This window comes from Mobula birostris, chromosome 30 (assembly GCF_030028105.1).
Source record: "Mobula birostris isolate sMobBir1 chromosome 30, sMobBir1.hap1, whole genome shotgun sequence".
Taxonomy (NCBI): domain Eukaryota; kingdom Metazoa; phylum Chordata; class Chondrichthyes; order Myliobatiformes; family Myliobatidae; genus Mobula; species Mobula birostris.
In genome coordinates, this window is record NC_092399.1 from 20,946,409 (window position 1) to 20,962,705 (window position 16,297).

At 42.9% G+C, this 16,297-nt stretch overlaps 1 protein-coding gene across 1 annotated transcript in view; it reads right to left on the minus strand.

The window, feature by feature from the left end:
• csmd2 (CUB and Sushi multiple domains 2) overlaps nucleotides 1-16,297 on the minus strand; it is a 689,393-nt gene that overhangs the window by 444,135 nt on the left and 228,961 nt on the right. The gene's annotated exons all lie outside the window — the stretch shown is intronic.

Genomic DNA, 16,297 nt, shown 5'->3' on the forward strand with positions numbered 1-16,297 from the left:
CCTCCATCCCTCTGACTATACCCCTTACCCATCCTCTGTTTTCCCCCACCTCCCCCTTTTCCTTCTCCCTGGGCCTCCTGTCCCATGATCCTCTCATATCCCCTCTGCCAATCACCTGTCCAGCTTTTGGCTCCATCCCTCCCCCTCCTGTCTTCTCCTATCATTTTGGATCTCCCCCTCCCCCTCCCACTTTCAAATCTCTTACTAACTCTTCCTTCAGTTAGTCCTGACAAAGGGTCTCGGCCTGAAACGTCGACTGTACCTCTTCCTAGAGATGCTGCCTGGCCTGCTGCGTTCACCAGCAACTTTGATGTGTGTTGCTTGAATTTCCAGCATCTGCAGAATTCCTCTTGTAGCCATTTTAGAATTTGATTCTGAGTCATAGTGAATTAAAAAAAGAAGTTTAATTCTAACAATTACAATGAATACTGATAATACATTGGTTGACTGAAATTTACCAAGGTATTTGTAGCAGAGTTCAAAGGTGAACTGATTATAAGGCTATATCATCAGGTAGAAGGGATCACAGAACCCGAAATTCATGAGAAAATCCTTAAAATTACTCTCAATCTTATAGTCTGTGCATTTAGTCTGTTTTGAAGCAATTTCTTTGATCTTTTGCAACTGGCAGAAATTGATCACCCCTTCTCATCACTGATGTACAGTGCCTTTTATTCACACTGAAGGTGCAATGATTAACACATCATCTGTCAAATTATGATAGCCAATTAATAAAAAATAATGCTGACAGCAGATGAGAATAATGAGAATTGCTTTTCCACTTTCAAAGCTGAATTAGAAGATAATAATGAACGTGAGAATATTAAACACATGAATATATTTGATACATTCATATATAGTTATAATGCTGCAGTTTACTGATGTATGAATCCTGTATTATCACTCACAGTGCAGCACCATCCAGGATGATTAATAAGCCATTCATGGAATTTTTAAAATGTTAACCAAGCACACTCCTTTGGGTGTTATCAATGGTGGCAGGCAGCTTCCTTTCTAAAATAATCACAACCTCAAACTGTCTCAGATGGGTTGACATTAACAGAAATTCTCACAAACAAGAGAAGGCAGATGGTCAAAAGTGACACTCAAATGGCGGCAATGATCCTGTCCATAACAAAATGTTGATCTCTTTCCTGACCCCTTTATCAACTGCCAGGCAATTAAAGTCATAACTTAAAATCCATTTTCCTCAACTAATCAACAGCTCAGTGAATGAACAACTTAATGAAAGTAAATTATGCAGCACAGCTCAGAAAGCAGAAGTGAATAAGGGTTGTGGATTTTAAGATCATGTTTTCTGAGCATTATCTAATCAGAGGACCTTGACTGTGTAAAGGAGGCATGAAAAAATGATCAAGTTCCTGAATGCTTGTGGTATTGGATGAATCCGAGCATATACGAAGGGTGATTGATAAGTTCGTGGCCTAAGGCAGAAGGAGTCAATTTTAGAAAACCTAGCACATTTATTTTTCCTACATTTGCACACTTAGCCCAGTGGTCGTGGAGCACATGCATCCCTTCTTTGTAGAAGTCAGCATCTTGGACCTCCAGAGAGTAGTCCACAGCAGGGGTGATTGATAGGCTCGTGGCCTAAAGTAGGAGATGAGGAGAAACTTCAAACTTTATGCATTTTCACTCAAAGAGTTGAACTGCACAGGCATGTAACAAGAGATGAGCTATACAGCTCTCGTTATATGCACGTGCAGTTCAACTCTTTGAATGATTATGCAGAAAGTTTGAAGTTAATAACTCATCTCCTTCTACCTTAGGCCACGAACTTATCAATCACCCCTGCTGTGGACCGCTTCTACAAAGAAAGGATCCGTATGCTCCACGACCACTGGACTAAGTGTGTACATGTAGGAGGGGACTATGTTGAAAAATAAATGTGTTCGGTTTTCTAAAATTGACTCCTTCTACCTTAGGCCACAAACTTATCACCCCTCATATTTCAGGCTTTTGCAAATATTTTTAATTATTTCTCATTATGTGCTGGTACAAAGGACATCCATTTTATTTATTAATTTAATTAATTCCTGACAATGGATAAGTGATGAAGGCCTGACATGCAGCCAACACATCAATAAGCTATAATTGCATTTTAGTTAATAGGGTCAGCTCCATCCCTGTTTGCATTACACTATAAATGAATTTGTGGAGAATATTTCAATGCCAATTTACTGGACCACGTTTAAAAATAATTTATCCTAGATTGGCATCTTTTATCTAGCAGGCTGTGAAGGATGGAACAGCCAAGCCTTAGTATACAATCATGTTCTCATAGGTTTATCAGCAATTCAACACGGAAACAGGTCCTTTAGTTTATCATATCCAGGCTGACCATTGTACCTATCTACATTCATCCCACTTATCTGCACTTCATTCATAGCTTTCCATGTCTTAACAATTCTAATGCTTGGCGAGATACTTCCAAAATGCTGTGAAAGTACCTTCCTCTCAGCACATTCCAGATTCTACCCACTCTCTGTGAAAAAGTTCCCTCACACTCCCTTGAATCCTTCTAACTTACGGGCACCCGTATGGGTCCCAGCTATACCTGCATTTTTGTTGGCTTTGTGGAATAATCTATGTTCCAAGCCTATTCTGGTATCTGTCCCCCACTTTTCCTTCACATCGACCACTGCATTGGCACTGCCTCCTGCATACATGCTGAGCTCGTTGACTTCATTAACTTTGCCTCCAACTTTCACCCTGCCCTCAAGTTTACCTGCGCAAACAACAGGAATTCTGCAGATGCTGGAAATTCAAGCAACACACATCAAAGTTGCTGGTGAACGCAGCAGGCCAGGCAGCATCTCTAGGAAGAGGTACAGTCGACGTTTCAGGCTGAGACCCTTCGTCAGGACTAACTGAAGGAAGAGTTAGTAAGAGATTTGAAAGTGGGAGGGGGAGGGGGAGATCCAAAATGATAGGAGAAGACGGGAGGGGGAGGGATGGAGCCAAGAGCTGGACAGGTGATTGGCAAAGGGGATATGAGAGGATCATGGGACAGGAGGCCGACGGGACAACAACCGTCTCCACTTCACCGCATCTTGTTCCCATTCCAACCTCACTCCTTTCGAACGCTCTGCTCTCCACTCCCTCCGCACTAATCCTAACCTTACTATTAAACCCGCCGATAAGGGAGGTGCTGTTGTAGTCTGGCATACTGACCTCTACCTTGCTGAGGCACAGCGACAACTCGCGGATACCTCCTCTTATTTATCCCTCGATCATGACCCCACTAAGGAGCACCAGGCCATTGTCTCCCACACCATCACCGACTTTATCCGCTCAGGGGATCTCCCATCCACTGCTACCAAACTTATAGTTCCCACACCTCGCACTTCCCGTTTCTACCTCCTACCCAAGATCCACAAACCTGCCTGTCCTGGCAGACCTATTGTCTTAGCTTGCTCCTGCCCCACCGAACTCGTTTCTGCATACCTCGACACAGTTTTATCTCCCCTTGTTCAATCCCTTCCTACCCATGTTCGTGACAGTTCTCACGCTCTTAAACTTTTCGATGATCTTAAGTTCCCTGGCCCCCAACACTTTATTTTCACCATGGATGACCAGTCCCTATATACTTCCATCCCCCATCAGGAAGGTCTCAAAGCTCTCCACTTCTTTTTGGATTCCAGACCTAATCAGTTCCCCTCTACCACCACTCTGCTCCATCTAGCGGAATTAGTCCTTACTCTTAATAATTTCTCCTTTGGCTTCTCCCACTTCCTCCAAACTAAAGGTGTAGCTATGGGCACCCGCATGGGTCCGAGCTATGCCTGCCTTTTTGTTGGCTTTGTGGAACAATCTATGTTCCATGCCTATTCTGGTATCTGTCCCCCACTTTTCCTTCGCTACATCGACGACTGCATTGGCGCTGCTTCCTGCACGCATGCAGAACTCGTTGACTTTATTAACTTTGCCTCCAACTTTCACCCTGCCCTCAAGTTTACCTGGTCCATTTCCGACACCTCCCTCCCCTTTCTAGATCTTTCTGTCTCTATCTCTGGAGACAGCTTATCCACTGATGTCTACTATAAGCTGACTGACTCTCACAGCTATCTGAACTATTCCTCTTCCCACCCTGTCTCTTGCAAGAATGCCATCTCCTTCTCGCAATTCCTCCGTCTCCGCCGCATCTGCTCTCAGGATGAGGCTTTTCATTCCAGGACGAGGGAGATGTCCTCCTTTTTTAAAGAAAGGGGCTTCCCTTCCTCCACCATCAACTCTGCTCTCAAACCCCCATTTCACGCACATCTGCTCTCACTCCATCCTCCCGTCACCCCACTAGGAATAGGGTTCCCCTGGTCCTCACCTACCACCCCACCAGCCTCCGGATCCAACATATTATTCTCCGTAACTTCCACCACCTCCAACGGGATCCCACCACTAAGCACATCTTTTCTTCCCCCGCCTCTCTGCTTTCCGCAGGGATCGCTCCCCGCACGACTCCCTTGTCCATTCATCCCCCCATCCCTCCCCACTGATCTCCCTCCTGGCACTTATCCGTGTAAGCGGAACAAGTGCAACACATGCCCTTACACTTCCTCCCTTACCACCATTCAGGGCCCCAAACAGTCCTTCCAGGTGAGGCAACACTTCATCTGTGAGTCGGCTGGGGTGATGTACTGCGTCCAGTGCTCCCGATATGGCCTTCTATGTATTGGCGAGACCCGACGCAGACTGGGAGACCGCTTTGCTGAACACCTACGCTCTGTCCGCCAGAGAAAACAGGATCTCCCAGTGGCCACACATTTTAATTCCACATCCCATTCCCATTCTGATATGTCTATCCACGACCTCTTCTACTGTAAAGATGAAGCCACACTCAGGTTGGGGAAACAACACCCTATATTCTGTCTGGGTAGCCTCCAACCTCATGGCATGAACTTTGACTTCTCAAACTTCCGCTAATACCCCACCTCCCCTTCGTACCCCATCCGTTATTTATTTATATACACATCTTCTTTATCTCTCTCTCCTTTTTCTCCCTCTGTCCCTCTCACTATACCGCTTGCCCATCCTCTGGGTTTCCCCCCCCTCCCCCTTTCCTCTCTTCCTGGGCCTCGTGTCTCATGATCCTCTCATATCCCTTTTGCCAATCGACCGTCCAGCTCTTGGCTCCATCCCACCCCCGTGTCTTCTCCTATCATTTTGGATCTCCTCCTCCCCCTCCCACTTTCAAATCTCTTACTAGCTCTTCTTCCAGTTAGTCATGACGAAGGGGCTCGGCCCGAAACTTCCACTCTACCTCTTCCTAGAGATGCTGCCTGGCCTGCTGCGTTCACCAGCAACTCTTATGTGTGTTGCTTGAATTTCCAACATCTGCAGAATTCCTCGTGTTAACTTTCATCTTATAGCCTTTGCTTTGGACATACTCACCAAGGTAAAAATCTTACCCCCTCATAATTTTGGATAATTGTACTAGTCATGCTGCAACCTCTTTCACTCTGGGAAAACAACCCCAACCTCACCTAATGGGGATGTAGCTCAGTGGAAAATTGCATGCTTTGCATGTATGAGGTCCTGGGTTCGATCCCTGGCATCTCTGCTGGTGAGCATGAATATTTCATTGGGTATACTTAGTAGTAGTTTGATAGGTTCTTGATTCATAAAGGCTTTCTGGGAGAAGGCAGGGGTAACTGATTGAGAGGGTAGTGATCGAATGGCAGTGCAGACTGGATGGGCTGACTGGCCTAATTATGCTCCTTAATGTACTTTGTGGCTGCCATCCTAGTGAGTGTGATGCTGTTACAGCTTGGGACGTTTCAGAGTTAAATTAAAGTGCTGTTCTGTAAGGAGTCTGTACGTCTCCTCTATGGGATGGGTGGGTTTTTCCCATGTGCTCCAGTTTCCTCTCACAAAGACATACTGGGTAGGTTAATTGATCTCTATAAATTATCCCGTGATTAGGTCAAGGTTAATCAGGTTTGTCAGTGGTCGCTGGAGCAGTGTGGCTGGAAGGACATGAAGGACCTATTCCATACAGCATGTCACTAAATAAAATGTCTGATTACTCCTTCTAATTGACAGACATCAAACTAGCCAACATCCTTTGAATCTGCTCTGTATCTTCTCAAATGTTATCACATTTATGGAGTGTTAGCTTTCATAAGTTGAGGGATGGAGTTTAAGAGTCACGAGGTAATGGGGCAGCTCTATAAAACCCTGGTTAGGCCGCACTTGGAGTACTGTGTCCAGTTCTGGTCGCCTCACTATAGGAAGGATGTGGAAGCATTTGAAAGGGTACAGAGGAGATTTACCAGGATGCTGCCTGGTTTAGAGAGTATGCATTATGATCAGAGATTAAGGGAGCTAGGGCTTTACTCTCTGGAGAGAAGGAGGATGAGAGGAGACATGATAGAGGCGTACAAGATAATAAGAGGAATAGATAGAGTGGACAGCCAGTGCCCCTTCCCCAGGGCACCACTGTTCAATACAAGAGGACATGGCTTTAAGGTAAGGGGTGGGAAGTTCAAGGGGGATATTAGAGGAAGGTTTTTTACTCAGAGAGTGGTTGGTGCGTGGAATACACTGCCTGAGTCAGTGGTGGAGGCAGATACACTAGTGAAATTTAAGAGACTACTAGACAGGTATATGGAGGAATTTAAGGTGGGGGGTTATATGGGATGAAGGGTTTAAGGGTGGCACAACATTGTGGGCCGAAGGGCCTGTACTGTGCTGTACTATTCTATGTTCTATGTTCTACATCAATCTTCCTCAGCCCTTTCCCCAAAATACTTCTGTAACACTTGAATGCAACTTATTTAAAAATATTTATCCAGTTGTTAAAGTGCAGAATAAAATAAAGCAAGTCACTTTAAGATACAAGATTTGTGCAAGTTTTGTTTTAAAGATGATTGGGAATTATTTAAAAATAATCTAACGTACAGAGTCATTTAATTCTTTGGAAATCATTTAAAAGTACTTGCTTTATTTCAATGCTTTGCCTATAAGTTGGAAAAAAAAACAACTTTCCCCACAGCAGAGAATTGTATCTCCACATATTTGGATGTTATTGATATCCTAGAGCTCTACCAGAACTGGAGGCTGTTCAAGCAAATTGTTTCTGTCTGTAAAATGTTGTGAATTATAATAAACGTACATGCAAAACATACAATGAATTGTTTGTGGAGCCCGTAACAGTTACAATGCTGTCCTTGATTTTCTCATTATCTAGATTGTGCCAATTGTCAATCAGAAAAGAAGCTATGCTTCAATCAGGGATTACTTGGCAATAACAGTTATTTTTGCCATTTTTCTTATCTGTTGTGTCAAAATAATAAACATAATCTCTAGCAGATCACTGAAGTGCTTAATTTTTAATGTGTTTTGTATGGTGTACATCTCTATGCACCTGTTAACTAAAAGTAAAATGAAAACTAATTTCACTTACTGCAGTCAAGGGTGACATAAGCAATGTACTTTTTTGTAGAATATTCAATCTTCTTTAAATAATATGTATTGCAGGTGGCGGGGTAGAGATACCAAAGGAGGTATAAGGCACTCCTTCCCTCTGCTAGCCTGCAGGTCACCTTTCGGCAAGGAGTAGCATCTGATTAGCCCCCGGAGGAGGGTCAAGTGAAGTGATGGAAGCAGGTGGTGGACGGTCGTATGAGCAGCTGGTGCATATCAAAAGTCCTGGTTATGCGGCCAATGATGCCAGGCAGACAATCAAGAGTATTGATAATGACTAGGGTCACCCACCTTGTAAAGACAATACTAAGAAAAAGGCAATGGCAAACCACTTCTGTAGAAAAATTATGCCAAGGATAATCATGGTGATGGAAAGACCATGATCGCCCATGTCATATGACATGATACATAACGAATGAACAAACAAGTGCAGATTGGCCAACAAGACTCACCACCACAGCACATGGTATGAGAAGCTGAGTCCAGAAGAATAGATCTGGTCAACTTGTTGGCATACCTATCAGAGTGGTGATTAATACCAACTCCAGGTCAACAGAGAGTATGTTGCTGGAGTGAATAGCAATTCTTACTATATAGTCTTGAAGAAATAGACTCCGACGGAAGGCTGCAAACAATTACCTAGAGGAGTAAAGGTCATTGCAGGCTCTGCCACTTAACCGTCAGTTGTTCAACTAGTTTAGGTTATCTTTACCTGAACAGTTAACAGATCTATCAAGGAGAAGCAGAGTAGTGAAGAGCATGCCACACTAGTACAAATTCATTCATTCATTGTTTATGTGCCATGCCATATGTTGCAGGTAATCCTGACCTTGACCATGATTGCTTTCGGCAAATTTCTCTACAGAAGTGGTTTGCCATTGCCTTCTTCTGGGCAGTGTCTTTACAAGCCGGGTGACCCCAGCCATAATCAATATTCTACAGAGATTGTCTTTCTGGTGTCAGTGGTTGTATAACCAGGACTTTTGATAACCATGTGAGAGTAGGACTACTATGGATTTCAGCAAGGCATTTGATAAGGTACCTCATGCAAGGCTTATTGAGAAAGTAAGGAGGCATGGGATCCAAGGGGACATTGCTTTGTGGATCCAGAACAGGCTTGCCCACAGAAGGCAAAGGGAAAAGGTTGTAGACGGGTCATATTCTGCATGGAGGTCGGTCACCAGTGGAGTGCCTCAGGGATCTGTTCTGGGACCCTTACTCTTCGTGATTTTTATAAGTGACCTAGATGAGAAAGTGGAGGGATGGGTTAGTAAGTTTGCTGATGACACTAAATTGGAGGTGTTGTGGATAGTGTGGAGGGCTGTCACAGGTTACAGCGGGACATTGATGGGATGCAAAACTGGGCTGAGAAGTGGCAGATGGAGTTCAACCCAGATACGTGTGGAGTGGTTAATTTTGTTAGGTCAAATATGATGGCAGAATATAGTATTAATAGTAAGACTCTTGGCAGTGTGGAGGATCAGAGGGATCTTGAGGTCCGAGTCCATAGGATGCTCAAAGCAGCTGTGCAGATTGACCCTGTGGTTAAGAAGGTGCATGGTGTATTGGCCTTCATCAATCATGGAATTGAATTTAGGAGCCAAGAGGTAATGTTGCAAGTATATAGGACCCTGGTTAGACCACACTTGGAGTACTGTGCTCAGTTCTGGTCGCCTCACTACAGGAAGGATGTGGAAGCCATAGAAAGGGTGCAGAGGAGATCTGCAAGGATGTTGCCTGGATTGGGGAGCATGCCTTATGAGAATAGGTTGAGTGAACTCAGCCTTTTCTCCTTGGAGCGACGGATGATGAGAGGTGACCTGATAGAGGTGTATAAGATAATGAGAGGCATTGATCGTGTGGATAGCCAGAGGCTTTTCCCCAGGGCTGAAGTGATTGCCACAAGAGGACACAGGTTTAAGGTGCCGGGCAGTAGGTACAGAGGAGATATCGAGGTAAGCTTTTTACTCAGAGAGTGGTGAGTGCGTGGAATGGGCTGCCGGCAACAGTGGTGGAGATGGATACAATAGGGTCTTTTAGATAGGTACATGGAGCTTAGTAAAATAGAGGGCTATGGGTAAGCCTAGTAATTTCTAAGGTAAGGACATGTTCGGCACAACTCTGTGGGCTGAAGGGCCTGTATTGTGCTGTAGGTTTTCTATGTTTCTATGTTTGCATGACTGGTGTCTTATCCCCAGGACTACAGTCCGTTACCATAACGATATCAGGTAGAGTATATCCAGAAATGCAAAGATAGCATATAAAATCACCAGTCTTCATGTCAGCACAGCTAAAATAACATACCTATATTAATGATTGGAAAATGATGTGGGGGGGGGGAGTTGGTCAGTGCAGCTCTCGTTCCTACCGTTCAGCAAAAGAAGGATGATGAGCATGTTCATAGGAAGATAAAGCATAGAGAGGAGTCTCACAAACAAAAAGCTAAACAGCCTGTTCTTTTGGAAAGGAGCTGGATCGATATCAGACTGTGAATGAGACAAGAGATCATGAGAACACACTGTCAGTTAATCAAAGAGTTCACAAGACACAAATGGTTCCAGCAACGAGAGGACCGTGTCTATCGAGGATAGCTAGCAAAGGGTTCAGATAGAAAAGATGTGAGATGGATAAAATGCAGGACCTTTTCATGACCCTTGAGGATCAGAATGAAACAAGCAGCATGTTTGCTCAAAAGAGATCAATAGCAGCCTGCACTGTGAATAGTCTAATGAAGCAAAGATAATATGGTGACAAACAGTCCCTTTGCAGTCGTGTTTTATCATGCTTTTATCTTCTCTCAGCTGACTTATGGTCCACTTGGAATGGTGTTTGCAATGGACACTAAATCATCAAAATGTTAATATTGTTATTTGGTTCACAAAAAAAATTGTGCTATTTTTGGAAAATGTAAATTAGACTATTAATCTGTAATAATACAGCAGCTAAATCATTGGAATTATTAGCTTTGTTTTTTTTGTGCCTGTGCTAACCTGTAATTATTTGCATTGTAAATCAGGAATCAATAATTAGCCTCTTTCTGGAATGTTACCCATGGACACTGATACATAATTTACAGTGTGATACAGCTTGGGACAGGTTTGTTGATCTACTAGGTCCACACTGAACATCATAGAGTCATATGGCACAGAAACAGGCCTTTGACCCATCTAGTCCATGCCAAAGTTCTAAGCTGTCCCGTCCCATCATCCTACAGCTGGATCGCAGCTCTGCATACACCTCCCATCCATGTACCTGTCCAAACATCTCTTAAATGTTGAAACTGAACTCAAATCCACCACTTTCACTGGCAGCTCATTCCACCAACACCATGCTCCAAGTGAAGTTCCCCCTCATGTACCCTTTAAACTTTTCATCTTTCACCCTTAACCCATGACCTGTAGCTCTAATCTCAACCAACCTCACTGGAAAAGGCCTGCTTGCATTTACCCCATCTATACCCCTCACAATTTTGTGTACATCTCTCAACTCTCCCCTCATTTGCCTACACTGTAAGAAATAAAGTCCTAATTTGTTCAACTTTTCCCTATAACTCAAATCCTGCCAACAATCTTGGAAATTTTCTCCATTCTCTTTTACACAAATCCTCCACATCATCATCATCACCATTATGTGCTGTGCAGACTTCAATCTGTCTTTAAGCTGAGAAGTTCTAATAAACGCTTCAAAACTTTTGCTTGTCCATCGCTTGATGTAACTCTTGTACAGTCGATCACGAGATTCTCTTCCACCAGTTTTTCCTGTCACTGCAAGATGTTTGAGCTTCTCTTTCCTCGATACATGCCCCAGAAATTTCCGATTCTCTGCTTATATCCATCAATTCCTCCCAGTTCCACCACCAGCCATGTTGCACATAGGTGAACTGCTACTTAATGTACACTGGGCAAAGTCGGCAGAATTCCTGGCAGATATCAACATCCCAACATGGGTCCTTACAGCTGTGAAGCTATGTCAGAGCAGGAGTACTGTGACCAGTGGACTAGCAGTAAGGGAAAAGATGAGCACATCTTTGTGAAGTGGGAGGAAACTAATACATCCATAAGACAAGCAAGCAAACCCCAGACAGAGAACAACAGATATCATGATTGAATCCTATGATGAGGGCTTATACTGACTTTATATCTACATAATCTAAGCTCTGTACTGAAGGCTGGAGGCCTATCCCGGAATTGGGGGACAGACTGTGTGAGTGGGTGGGATGGAGGAACGGGGGCTTGTTTTGTTCCTCTATTGCTTGTTGGGTTCTGTGTTACTTTGCCGAGTGTTGTGGTCATGCTATGGTGATGCCGGAACGTGAGGCAACATTTGCCGGCTGCCTTCAGAATATCCCAAGGTTGTGTTGGCTGTTAACACAAACGGCACATTTCACTGTGTGTTTCAATGTAAATGTGGCAAATAAGTCTAAATCTGAATCTGGTTGCTGAAGATGTGAGGCAGCAACTCAATTAGTTGCTCTATTCTGCTGTTCGATTGTGAGAACAGGAAAAAAATTACAGGGATCATCTGATTTTAATTGAACCACTGTAAAGAACTGTGCTAACTGCTCTGCTACTGTGACACACCCTGAAGCAGCCTTTGGAACTTCACAATTGTGCATCTCTGACGAGATGCAAACCCAGTATCCATGGACCATGCAGCCCCTTCCCTTTGAATCAAAGCTATTACTTTGATGAAATATTTTTAATTCCACCAGTATTCACAAGAGGAAATTTGAAGCAGATCACAAATGTTAATGGAAGCCAGAGCTGAATTATTATTAAATCAGGAAAAGATACTGCAAAAGAGTGACAGATTGTAAATTATCCCTGACAGAGGTGGGTGTAAAGAGTATCTGGAGAGTCTTTATGGAGATACAGTATAAAAGAAAGTTAGTTACTGGGAAATAAGTGGGGCTATTACATTGACAGGATTACTCGGAGAACTGGTGTAGATCTGCAGGGTTGAATGTCCTTCAATGTCAGAACGAAATATGAATATGAAGCATATTATATTTGTATCAAAAGCAACACACACAAGATGCTGGAGGAATTCAGCAAGTCAGGCAGCGTCTATTGAAAAGAATAAACAGTCAATGTTTCGGGCTGAGACTTCTTCAGTACTGAGAGAGAAGGAGAAAGTTTTAACGTGACTACAATTGCATTTTACCCTTGGGCAATGCAAATAGTTCTATTGCTAGTCACTGGATCTTTCCCTTCACTAAAACTAACCAAGTTTGACAAGATCAGTCAATTCACTTCCTCTATTTTCTGAATTCAAGGATGATCATTTGCTTGGCAAGTTTTTAAAAGTGTTGACCCAAGAGATAGAAGAGGTATCAACTATCAATTATAATCTAATTAAATGTGGAAAAGGTTCAAGGAATTGAAAAGATTCTACAACTGATGCTATATATCTTTGGTTCTGTGCTGATCTTTAATGCCTAACTAATGAAAATGTACAATATATACTCAGTGGCCAATGTATTAATACCTGCTGTACCTAATAAAGAGGCAACTGAGAGTATGTTTGAGGTCTGCTGTTGTAGCTCATCCACTTCAAGATTTGACATGTTCTGCATTTGGCAATGCTACTCAGCACACCACTATTGTAACACATAGTTGTTTGAGTTACTGTCATCTTCCTGTCAGCTTGAACAAGTCTGGCCATTCTCCTCTGACCTCTCTCATTAGCCAGGTGCTTTCGCCCACAGAACTGCCACTCACCGGATGCATTTTTATTTTTTTTTACTATTTTTTGTAAACTCTACAGACTGTTGTGTGTGGAAATCCCACGAGATCAACGGTTTCTGAGATATTCAAAACACCCCTTCTGACACCAGCAATCATTCTACTGTCAATGTCACTAAGATCACATTTCTTCCCCATTCTGATGTTTGGTCTGAACAACTGGACCTCTTGACCATGTCTGCATGCTTTTATACATTGAGTTGCTGCCACATAATTGGCTAATTAGATATTTGCATTAATAAGCAGGTGTATGGGTGTATCTAATAAAGTGGCCATTGAGTGCTATTTTAGTCACATTTCCCTCTTAGTAGAAACTAGATTCTGATGTAGCACCATTCATGGATCAGTGCTTTTAGCAGCTCTTCATTAGTCTGCGTTATTCATTTTAAGGTGTTGTAGCTTCTTTCTGGGACATCTCTGAGACATTTGACTCTTGTGCACAAATTCCCGAGCAGCACAAGGGAGTTTTATAATATATTCATTTAACAACAAAATAAATTCTTAATTATATTCCTTGCTCACCCAGAGGCATTACGAGAAGTGATTGTGTTGTAATAGCTGTTACTGAGCATTGGGGACTCTTAAGAAGAAGGCAGCACTTTGTAAAATGGGTCTTTGAGCATGTACATGTGATATTCTTTGTGACAGCTGGCACAGATGGTAACTTTGATAGAACATCCGTTTTTATCTCTAGGTGCAGTGCAATAGACCTCAATGTCAATAAATCTGAGATGGTCCAGTGACTTTAGCAGTCAAGTGTTACATTCTCATTCAAAGGGCTTAAGTTTAAATCTCAGATAAGAACACATTATTCAACCAAGCTCTACCAGTTGGATCAGGATTGAAGTTTGAATCTGCACAATGATTTACGTGAGTGATGCATGGGTTTTGCATTGCCAGCAACAATTCAATCTTGACTAAGAGCATCAGGTTAATTTTTAACGGTTCTTTCTAAACCACCTAAATTTACTGTTTTATTGACAACTGATTTGTCTGTGCAATATAAGAAAGCAGCTTAAAGTGATTAAGGGTGTGCACCAGCATGAAAAGACATTCCCATATGTCTGATGTGTACAGAATAGTGAAAAAGAGAAAGCAAATTCTCTATGGTGTCTTGCACAGTATTTATCCTCACCTTTAAGAAAGATTACATGGTTGTTAAGCAATATTAATTTGAAGAACTTTCCTGTGTTGAAAAATCTCGGCTTTGTCTGTCTGAACCCATCCTGCCTGCCTGCATTTGACCCAACTCCCTCTCTTCTTGCTACTACCATTGGGCAAGAGACGCAAGAGACTTGGGTCCCATGCCTCCTGGTTCAGGGACAGTTATTGCCCTAACACAAGCGGGCTCCTGGACCAGCGTAGATGGCTACCTTCGCCTCAGCACCGAACCGATCATACAGCCTGTAGCACTGCACACAAAATGCTGGAGGAACTCAGCAAGTCAGGCAGCATCTTTGGAAAAGAGTGAACAGTCGACATTTCGGGCCGAGACCCTTCTTCAGGACTGAGAAGGAAGATGGAAGATACCTGAAATAAATGATGGGAGGAAGGGAAGGAGGCTAGCTGGAAGACGATATAAGAAGCCAAGTGGGTGGGAAAGGTCAAGGGCTGGAGAATAAAGAATCTCATAGGAGAAAAGAAAGGAGGAGGTACCCAGAGGGAAGTAGACTCACTTTCAGGAACTCTGTCTTTGTTATGTATGTTTTTTCATGGGTTCAATTGTATTTCTTTATTTTACTGCGGGTGCTTGGAAGAAAATGAATCTCGAGGTTGTATATGGCATACATACTTTGTAATAAATTTACTTTGAACTTTTGAACTTGTTTCCTACATTAGAACAGTGATTTTAAAGGAACATCATTGGCTGCAAAGGGCTTTGAGACAGAAGCAAACTAATTTAAGTAGTCTCCTTGTCAATTAACATATTCATGAAGAGCAACTGTAAAATGTAAAAAACATCCTTCCCCTAAGGCTGAAGTTCTAATGCAAATGGAGGAGGATTTAAAAATAGGATCAAGTCAAGAAATTCTCCACTGCAAACCAATTAGCTGAATATTATTGATTGCTAAAATGTACTGCGAACCCCACAGGACTTGTTCTTGCACTCTATCAGAGCAGGATCTAAGGCCACATTTACTTTGCCAGTATGCATTTGACAGCATTCATGGGAAATGTAAAGAAATCAGCTACAGCTCCGTCAAAGGAACAAATGTATACTTTAATTTCATCTCTAATAGCATTTGAAATTTCCACCCTATGAAAAAGAATCTCACTCTCTGCCCCATCTATGCATACTTGGCCTTTTTCCTTGGAGGGGTGGAGGATGAGAGGTGACCTGATAGAGGTGTATGAGGGGCATTCTTGATACCCTCTCTCACCTCATCTCCTTACCTGCCCATCATCTCCCTCTGGTGCTCGTCCCCTTTCCTTTCTTCCATGGTCTTCTACCCCCTCCTATCAGATACCCACTTAGCCAACCTTTTATCCCTTTCACTGACCAACTTCCCCGTTCTTTACTTCACCCCTCGCTCTCTCAATTTCACCTGTCACCTTCCACCTTGCACTTATTCCTCCCCTCCCCCCACCTTCTTGCTCTAATTTCACCCATGTTTTTTTTCCCAGTCCTGATGAAGGGTCTCGGTCTGAAGTGTAGACTATTTTCTCTTTTCCATAAATGTTGCCAGGCCTGCTGAGTTCCTCCGGCATTTTGTGTTTGTTGCTTTGGATTTCCAGCATCTGCAGACTTTCTCATCCTTTTGCATATTAATACTTCCTCAGGTTTTTGACTGTATATTTTCTTCTTTCATTTGACTTACTAAAGTGTAGCATCTCAAGGTTCTCTGGATTAAGCTCCATCTGCCATCTCTCTTCTCACATTTCCCACTGCTCTCTATCCTGGTGAATCCTTTGATAACCTTCTTCACTATCCACAACTCCACCAATTCCTGTGTCATCTGCAAATTTACTATTTAGCCCACCTACATTCCTGTCCATTTAGAACTGAGGTCTCAACACTGATTCTTGGGGAACCCCATTGAACAATCCCTATTGCTCAACATCGGGATGATCAGGAAATGTTCGCTGCCTTCCCTTTTGACTCATTGGGC